We start from the raw sequence: 9,835 nt of genomic DNA, 5'->3' as shown, positions 1-9,835 counted from the left end.
GGGCTAATAATAACAAGTGTTCATATAAATCACTTGTCCTAATATGTCTACTCCAACTATCTTCAAAACCTACCTAACACATATGAATGCCCATCAAGGACAAGAGTAACCACCCATTATGGGGTAGTTAGTGCAAGCACCATAGACCTAGAGACATTGAAGATTGGGACTAAGATGGTTGATTACGACCATCCACACAGGGGAAGTAGGATAACATTTGTACACTTCATCCCATGTGGCCTATAGGGACATAAAATTGCACACATTTGGGCTTACAAATGGTGTTGTATACAACCAAAAAATGTAGGGTACCCTTGGTTGGACTTCATGTCTAATAACATCTTATACCTCTTTGAACACCACATCTCGGTTGTACACAACCTTCTGTGTGATTGGGTTCCAAAGCTTATAACCCTTTAAACCATCCTTATACCCAATAAAGATGCACTTTTCAGATTTACTATCCAACTTGGTTCGTTTCTCCTTTGGAACATGTACATATGCATCACATCAAAATACCCTCAGATGTGAAAGAGAGGGTTTCTTACTAGTCCATACCTCTTGTGGAGTCTTATCCTCCAACGCTGATGAAGGTGACCTATTGACCAGGTAACATGCAGTATCCACCGCTTCTTCCCAAAATTCCTGTCCTAACCCGACACCACTGAGCATGCTTCTTGTCCTTTCCATCAACGTCTTATTCATTCATTCTGCAACTCCATTTTGTTGAGGTGTATATGGAGTAGTCTTCTGCCGTGCTATACCACACTTCTTGCAGAATTCTTCAAATTCTTTACTGCAAAACTCTCCACCATTATCTGTCCTCAACACCTTTATCTTCTTCTCTGTCTGGTTTTCCATTAGAGCCTTAAATTCTTTAAACTTGTCAAAGACTTTAGATTTCTTCTTAAGGAAATATATGCATGTATTCCTTGAGAAGTCATCTATAAATGATACATAGTACATAGACTTACCCAGTGATGGAACCTTCATAGGTCCAAACACATCACTGTGCACAATTTCTAATATTTGTTTCACCCTCTTATCACCAGAGGGGAAACTCACCCGATTCTACTTCCCATATACACAATTTTCACAGAAATCAAAATCCAGAGAGCTATTACTCATACCTTCTACCATAGCTTTACCATGAAGTATTCGAAGGCCCTTCTCTCCAGTATGTCCACGCCTTTGATGCCATAGCATGGTCTTCTCTCTAGAGACCACTAGATTTTCTGCTCCACTTTCAGGAACCATAGAACTATTGAACCCATCAATAACAGTGCTACCTTGCAGTTTGTACAGAGTTCCAATCCGAACTCCCTGCATCAATACCAGTGCTCCCCAAACCATTTTGCAGGTATCCTTCTCGAACACTGTTTTTACACCTGCATCATCCAGCTTGCTTATAGAAATCAGATATCTGGCTAATGCAGGAATATGTAGAACACCTGGAAGCGTTCTAATCCTTCCGCCTTGCAATTTCAACTTTACTTTTCCGCGACCAATGATTCTAGCCTTCCTATCATCCCCCAAGAAGACATCACCATCATCATATTTCTCATACTCGCAGAACCACTCTCTATGGGGAGTGAAGTGAAAGGATGCACCTGAGTCAATCAACCATGCCTCATGATCTACATGTGTACTTGAAGAAGCCAAGTACACATCCCCACCTTCATCTGAGGTGGTTTTTGCCTGTGCAGAAGGAGCATCATCAGATCCCTTTCCTTTGTCAGGAGCTTTAGATTTACAGTCCCTTTTGAAGTGCCCTTCCTTTCCACATTTCTAGCACACCACCTTTACAGGTTTTCCAGGAGATTTTGATCTCCCTCTAGATTTAGATCTCCCACTCGATGACTTATTTTTGCTTCTGTTTTGGGACCGTCCTCGTACAGATTAGGCATCACCATTTTGGCTCTCCATATTTTTCTGTCTCATCTCCTCTGTCAGCAAGGCTGAGACTATTTCATCAAACTGAAAGGCAGTTGCATTGCTATCTATTGCAATAAAGAGACTATCCCACGAATCTGGTAGAGAACAGAACAAACTGATGCACTTATCTTCATCTGAAATTTTAATATCAACAGACGCTAACTGACTTACCACAGTATTAAATGCATTTATATGCTCTATCACTGAGTCTCCATCTTTCATCCTCAGGTTATACAACTTTTTTCGCAGGAACAATTTATTCACCAGAGACTTAGATTGGTACAAAGTCCCTAACTTGTCCCACAAAGCCTTCGCCGTAGCTTCCCTGGATACATTCAGCAATACTGAATCTAAGACACACAATCGTATTGTGCTCTTTGCCTTCCGATCCAACTTTTTCCATTCTTCATCGGACACTCTCGTTGGTTTAGTACCTAGATCTACCGCGATCCACTAATCTTTATCCACCAACAGATCCTCCATCTTGAGTTTCCGTAACTCAAAACTCTGACCATTAAATTTCTTGATCTTTATCTTTCCACTGCTCGCCATCTTCTTTCACCACCAGAATTGATCTCGCAGATCTCCCACTGAACAGGGTCTACCACAGGCCCGAGCGAAACTCCTCAGCAACAAAGGCATCCCCTTGAAGCCAAAACTGCTTTGATACCAAATGTAGGTTTTAACCCCATACAGAAATTACTTGCATACGAATTCTAAAACACATAAAATAAATAATGCGAGAGGAGAACACATAAAACACATATACACAGATTTTCTCTTGGATCCCAAAACCGAGACTACCAGCTTGATTTTTCATTATGTTCCTTTCAATGTTATAATACATATTTATACATGGCGAAGCATCCAATACCATGGAATGAAAACCATCGCATCCAAAACCATGGACCGAAAACCATCGCGTCCAAAAACATGTGTGAAAATGATGCACAAAACCATAGGTGGGTACGCCCAACCTAACATAGGGTCCAAAACCAAAATTTCCCGAGGCGCTGCCCCGGACCCCATAAAGTGGGGTTACGGGTACACCTCAAACCCCCTATTAACTACATGGAAAGAATATAACACAACCCGACAAGCAGGTCAAAAAAACTTTCCAAGCAAAGCATCCAAGGCTGAAAGCATACAGAGATGAGGTATGGAAGCTCAAGGACTCTTTTAATATTTTCAGCATTTCTTACATCCTGAGAATGAAGAACCAGCTTGCTGATTCCCTTGTTGTGTCTGCTAGCACATTTATTCCTCCTTTGCCTCCTAAATTGACGTATGAAGTTCAAGTGAAATATAGACCATCTCTGCCTGACAATGTCAAATACTAGAAAGTTTTTGAAGATGATGATGAAATTAATAGGTTTTTACAATTCATTGATGAATTTTCTGAAATGCACATCGACCAAGAAAACAAAACCATGGAAGAATGTGGCTAGTCCAAGCTAAAGGATGAGATTGGCCGAGGAAGCATTGTCCAGCTACCTAGTAACCATATACCCAAAGGATTGGTGCCTCTAGAGAAGCTGTTTGATCATAATGATGTACCTTATAAGCCTGCCAAAAAGAAAATGAGTATGTTGTTCGTAAACATAATATAGGGAGACCAACCCATTCGAAGTACATAAATCTGTCCACTCACTTGTCCTCTGCCCAGAATTCCGAGTATTGCACCCTCATGAAGCAATTTGCTGATATTTTTTCCTGGGAATACAATGATCTTAAAAGCTATGACACAAACATCATTTAGCATAAGATCCCACTGGAAAAGAACACCATCCCTTTTAAGCAGAACTTAAGACCTATTAGCCCTCCCTTATTGCCTTTGATTGAGAAAGAAATCAAGAAGCTATTGGATGCCAAGATCATATTTCCCCTAAGATATTCAAAGTGGATAGCTAACCTTGTGGTAGTAAGAAAGAAGAATGGAGAAATCAGGCTTTGTGTTGACTTCAGGAATCTGAACAAATGCTCTAAAAAAGACAACTACCCCTGCCTAAGATGGAACACTTGATGCAATAAGTTTTAGGGGCTAGAGTCATGCTTTCTTAGATGGATTTTCAGGTTACAATCAGATTTTTGTACATCCAGAAGATCAAGAAAAGACCACCTTCACTACTCCTTGGGGCACTTTCATGTACTCCAAGATGCCTTTCAGATTGATGAATGCTGGGGCTACTTTTCAGAGGGCCATGGACATAGCATTTGTGGGAGAGAAGGACAAGTTTGTCCTTATTTAACTTGATGACATAACAGTCTTTTCCAGCACTCACAAGGACCATTTACAACATTTGAAAAATGTGTTTCTAAAGTGCAGACAGTTCAGAATTTTTGTGAACCCAAAGAAGTCACAGTTTGCTCTAAAAGAAGGCAAACTTTTGGGACATATTGTTTCTTTTGAAGGTGTGAAGATTGATCCAGCAAGAGTTCAAGAAATTTAGACATTGTCCATCCCAAGGGAAAAAAGAGACATTCAATCCTTCCTGGGTAAGATCAATTTTGTAAGGAGGTTCATTCCAAACTTTGCAGAGCTAGTGAAGCACATCACTTCCATGCTGAAGAAGGGATCAGAAATAAAATGGACAGATGCTACAAGAAGCTCTTTTGAAGCCATAAAACAAGCTATCACGGAAGCTCCCACTCTAATCAGCCCAGATTACACTAAGCAGTTTTATATCTTCTCTTTTTCCTCTTATGATACACTTGCAGCAGTTCTGTTGCAGAAAAAGGATGAAGGCATAGAGCACCCCGTGGCCTTTTTCAGTAAAACTCTAAGGGATGTTGAACTAAGGTATTACCTTATTGAAAAAAAAACTTATGCTCTCATAAAATCTTTAAAGGCATTCATAATTTATATTCTGCATTCCAAAGTGATTGCATATGTACCTTCAGCCTCAGTAAAATATGTCTTAACTCAGCCAGATATTGATGGAAAGAGAGCTAAATGGATTGCAAAATTCATAGAGTTTAACATAGAGGTGAAGCCCACTAAGTTTTTCAAAGGCTAGGGCTTGGCTAAACTTATGGCTGAGGAAAATTGCAGTTTGTTAGACATCAATTGCATGGGTCCAAATTTAGGTGATGAGCAGACAAAGGAAGCAGCAGAAAAGCAAAAGTGGAATTAGTCTTTGGCTGAAAATCTAGCCACCTGTGAATGGTATTCCAACATAGTTCATTTTTTGCAGAAGCTAGAAGTCCCTCCAAGGCTTAGCTCAAGTCAAGCCCGGGCCATTAAACTCAGATCAACCAAATTCTACATTAATAAAAATCCTTTATTGGAAAGACCCATCATGAATCCTCTTGAGATGTCTAGATAAAGGACAATCTGTGGAAGTCATGCACCAGTTCCATTCCAGCATCCGTGGAGGGCATCATTATTGGAAAACCACAACCCACAAAATCCTAAGAGCTGGGTATTATTGGCCTACTCCGTTCTCTGATGTGTTTTCTTTGTGAAATCTTGTGACAAATGTCAGAGGTTTGAAGGAAGACAACAACTAAAATCTCTGCCCTTGAAGCAAGTACATGTCAATGGTCCCTTCTAGCAGTGGGGCTTGGAATTAATAGGTGAGATCAACCCACATTCCAGTGGCACAAATGGATCTTGGTAGCCACAAATTATTTCACCAAGTGGATTGAGGCTATACCCACTAAGAATGCCAATCATCAAGTTGTCATAAATTTCTTGAATGAGAATATTTTCACTAGATTTGGTTTCCCAACCAAACTAGTCACTGATAATGCAGCAGCTTTCAAGGCAAAAGAACTGGTGCACATGACTGAATCCATGGGCATTCAATTGGTGCATTCTACCTCATATTATCCTCAAGGCAATGGCCTGGCAGAATCATCTAACAAGAGTCTGGTAAGGGTAATCAAAAAACTGTTAGAGGACAATAAAAAGAGTTGGGATTCCAAGTTGAAGTTTGCACTATGGGCTGACAGAGTTACCATAAAAAATTCCATAGGAAATTCTCCATTTAAGCTGGTTTATGGCGCCGATGCTATTTTTCCTATCCAGCTGATTCTCCCTATGGCCAAATTCTTGAAAGAAGAATAGGATGAAGAGAATGACATGATAAGGAGAATGAATAACCTGGTTGAATTACAACAGATCAGAGAGCAGCTAGTTGAGAAGTCAACAATTAATCAAAAGAGGATCAAAGAAACCTTTGACAGGAAGGAAAAAATGGACAATTTCCAAGTTGGTGACTGGGTTCTCAAATGGGATGCATTGAAGGAAAAGAAAGGTAATCATGGTAAGTTTGACTCCTTATGGACAGGTCCGTTTTTCATCACTCAAATTCAACAGAACAATACCTTTATTCTGCAGAGTTTGGAAGGAGAAGATGTTTTTGGTGGCCTAGTCAATGGGCGATTCTTGAAACTTTATTTCATTTAAGGCTTTAAAGCCTTGGTATTGTAAATATGTTTTTTCAGTTTTTATTTTATTGCAAAATAGACTCCATGCCCAATGGAACACTAGGAGGAAGATTTTATTTTGGTTTTACAGGAAAGGCATTGTTCTGCAGTTCTTGAAACCTCACAGGGAGGCTTTCATCCCCAGAAGGAGCCAGTGTTAGCCTTGTTGGCATGTGGCCCCAAAATGGATCCAAATATGCTCTTTAATTCTCCAAAAGCCAGCAAAATCATGCCAAAGATCAAAACCAGCGCAGGAGAAGAACCCTTGGAATGGCGGAAAAGCACTATCGGGACGCAAAAACACATAAAAACAGTGAAAAACCAAGTATCGGAGGCATAAACAGTGTTTTGCACAACAGCCGTTAGATCTAGCCAATCAACGGTCCAGATCTAATCGGCGGGTCGCAATCGGTGGATTGAGGGTGGACCAAATGGAATTTGTGATGGCAATCGACGATGCAACATGGACTGTCGATCAAGTGTGTAGATTGATGGCCCACATCGCATCGTAGGATCGCTATCGGAGATTACAAAGAGCGCTAGAAAATGGTCCGGGGCATGAGCGACATGCAATTTTGATTTCTCGCTTCGAAGCAACACCATGGAGCGAGGCCTTTACACATATATGTGCGACCCAATGAACCGGATCCGACGGTGTTCTAAATATTTCATAAGATTTGAAATCCGTCAAAAGGCATTTTCATATGTATTTTGTGTATTTTCATTATTTAACGAAATACAAAGGGGCAGTGCTGATGCGATAAAACTCGGACCTGAAGGGGTTTGGAATGAAAATATATAATGTTTCAAGTCCGCCAAAGCAAATTTCTCATGATTTTTAGTGTTTTCGACATATTTCAAATTACAAAGGGAACAGGTCACTTGCGACTTGTGATAACGATAAGGATGGACCAGATAGAGGAATAGACAGTGTTTAAGGACTTTTGAAGTCCGAAATAAACAGAGCTTGGCGGGATTTCACAGTGTTGCAGCGTTTTTCTGTATAAAGCAGAAAACAATCATTATTAGTATTTGAAGGGATTTCAAAGGGCCGAAGACCCATTCCATCACAGAGCAGAGGCCGAGAGACAGATGGCCAGAGGGATAAAAAGGAAACAACGCAGCTCATCCAAACCAACAAATGATCATGGAGCATCGCTTACATGAGCGAGCTCCCGGATAGCGTAGCAAACTACTAGAATGTAGTTACTCTGCTGTCAGAAGAAGAAACCTCTGAGCCCATGCGTGCCTAGTCAGGGCATCAAACAGTTAAAAAGACAGAGGGGATAGATTAAGACCTCTCGAGCCTCAGAAGGCTCGAGAGCATTGTAAAAGGCCTATAAATATTTGAAAGTTCAGAGTAATAGGGGTTCAACTTTTGGGGACTGTGGATACTCTGCTACTCTAGCTTCTCATCTCATTCTAGCAATATAATCTTCTTTTTGTTGTTACATGTTCAATTCCCATTTTCTCTTCTGTTCTGAGCTTGCACTTGAATAGGTTATTCATGTTTTCTTCTGTATCTAATGCCAGATAACTGTCATCTTATCTCTGCGTTGATAAATTAGATTTGCAAGCTTCATTTACTTCCTGTAGCTAGCCATTCATATGTGTTTATGTATGCATCTACTGGTACAGTCAGTATTCTTCATCTATTCATTGAATCTATAAACTATTGAGCATTAGTGGTCTAAAGCCTTGTAAAGTTGAGGGTGTTCATGCATGTCTTGAGTGAAAACAGAGTTGAAACAATCATCTAACTTGATCCAAACCATCATCCATTCCAATAGTTCAGAGAACAATATTGAAGATTTATATGTTACTAGGCATCTCCGAGCTACAACCTAGGAGAGCTTCCTGGAGTGATAACAATAACTAGTTTCTATATTAGTTTTTATCCAAAAATCCATAAATTGTGGTTTGATTCTAAGATTACCAACCTGGATTTATAGTAAAATACATGCCTTAATTTACAATAAATTGAGTTGACATTTTTTGGCCGTTACCGGGGAAGCATATTTTGGATATAATTAATTAGGAAGATTTTTCAAAAATAAAAATAAAAAAATGTTTTTTTTATTTTTTTTATTTTTTATTTTTATTTTTATTTTTATTTTATTTATTTTTATTTTTTTATTTTTTTATTATTATGGTTATTCATGCTTAGATATAGAAATTAGAAAGGTAGATCCTCGAAACAAAACCCCCAACCAGCTAACAAAAACTCGCTAACTACAAAATCCATTTGCAAAACAAAGATCTACAAAACACGATATTAAAGAAGTCATTTAGAGAAGGAGGGTATGCCACCACAATGATCTTCTTAAACCCTTGTCCACAATTTAGAATGATCACTAGGGATGAATCTTCATTTAAAAAGATAGAAGAGAAATAAAGCATCCATGAAGAGGATCCAAGAGAAGAAAACCTAGAAGCTTATTCTAGTTCTGTTTGTAAGGAGATCAATGAGTTATGGATCACATGTGATGAAGTTCAAATAATAGATCTAGAAATTCAAGAATATATAGCATATGATCCCTTATGCATTCATGATTTTGAACACATTCCACAAGAAGAACTTTGTGATATGACAATTAAGGAGAACCAAACAAACAAAGATCATTTCGAAACTTGGTTTCAACTAGTCATTAGGCCACAACACCACTCCATTTTTCAACATTCTTTAACATCAAATATTTATGATCAACTAATTTTTCATGTCCAAGCATTCATTAAGATATATTTTTCAAACTTGGATGTAAGTCTACTTATGATCTTGTTACGCAAATGGATGCATTGGAAATTCTCTTATACTTAAGAGAATGACTTATTTTTATACAATAGAGTAGGATAAAATAGAATAAATAAATAAATAGGTAGAATGAGTTCATAATAAGACTTTTTGTTCAAACTCTCATGAATAAATTCTTCAAATCATTGTTCAATATTCATTTGGAAGGATTTAATGGCAACACATAGGATCATTTTTAAAGCATACTTTTAAACAAGGTATCTCTTGAAATGATGTTGACATCATTAGAATTTTCTGGGCCGATCGGGTTCGAGAGAATGGAGTTGCAACGAAAGTCTGAAAAGGGTTTGGGTTCTGCAGCCTAACAGCGCCACGCCTGCACCATACTTGCGCCATACCTACACCCTAGTTGTCGCCATGTGGTACTTCCGATCACCTACACTATGGCGGTTTCCTGTAACCCAACTAGGCATACTGTAATGGCATTTGTAACCTCGTCTTCTGCCCTGTTTACTACATACCTTCCTATTCCTGACATTCCATTACGACGATGGTTATGATAGACCTGGAGGCAGCTAGCGGAGAAATTCTCGGAACAAGCATGGAGCTAGACATAATGGATTACTCGGAGGACCTGTTGGAGGACATTAACATCTGGACAACTCCTCACTCTACCGCAGAAGACCTCCTCCCCTTCTGTTGCGATCTAACGACCAC

Source organism: Pinus tabuliformis, chromosome 1_2 (assembly GCF_031772625.1).
Source record: "Pinus tabuliformis cultivar Carrire ecotype Pingquan chromosome 1_2, CPIR1, whole genome shotgun sequence".
NCBI classification, from domain to species: domain Eukaryota; kingdom Viridiplantae; phylum Streptophyta; class Pinopsida; order Pinales; family Pinaceae; genus Pinus; species Pinus tabuliformis.
Note: the sequence above shows the minus strand (reverse complement) of the source record.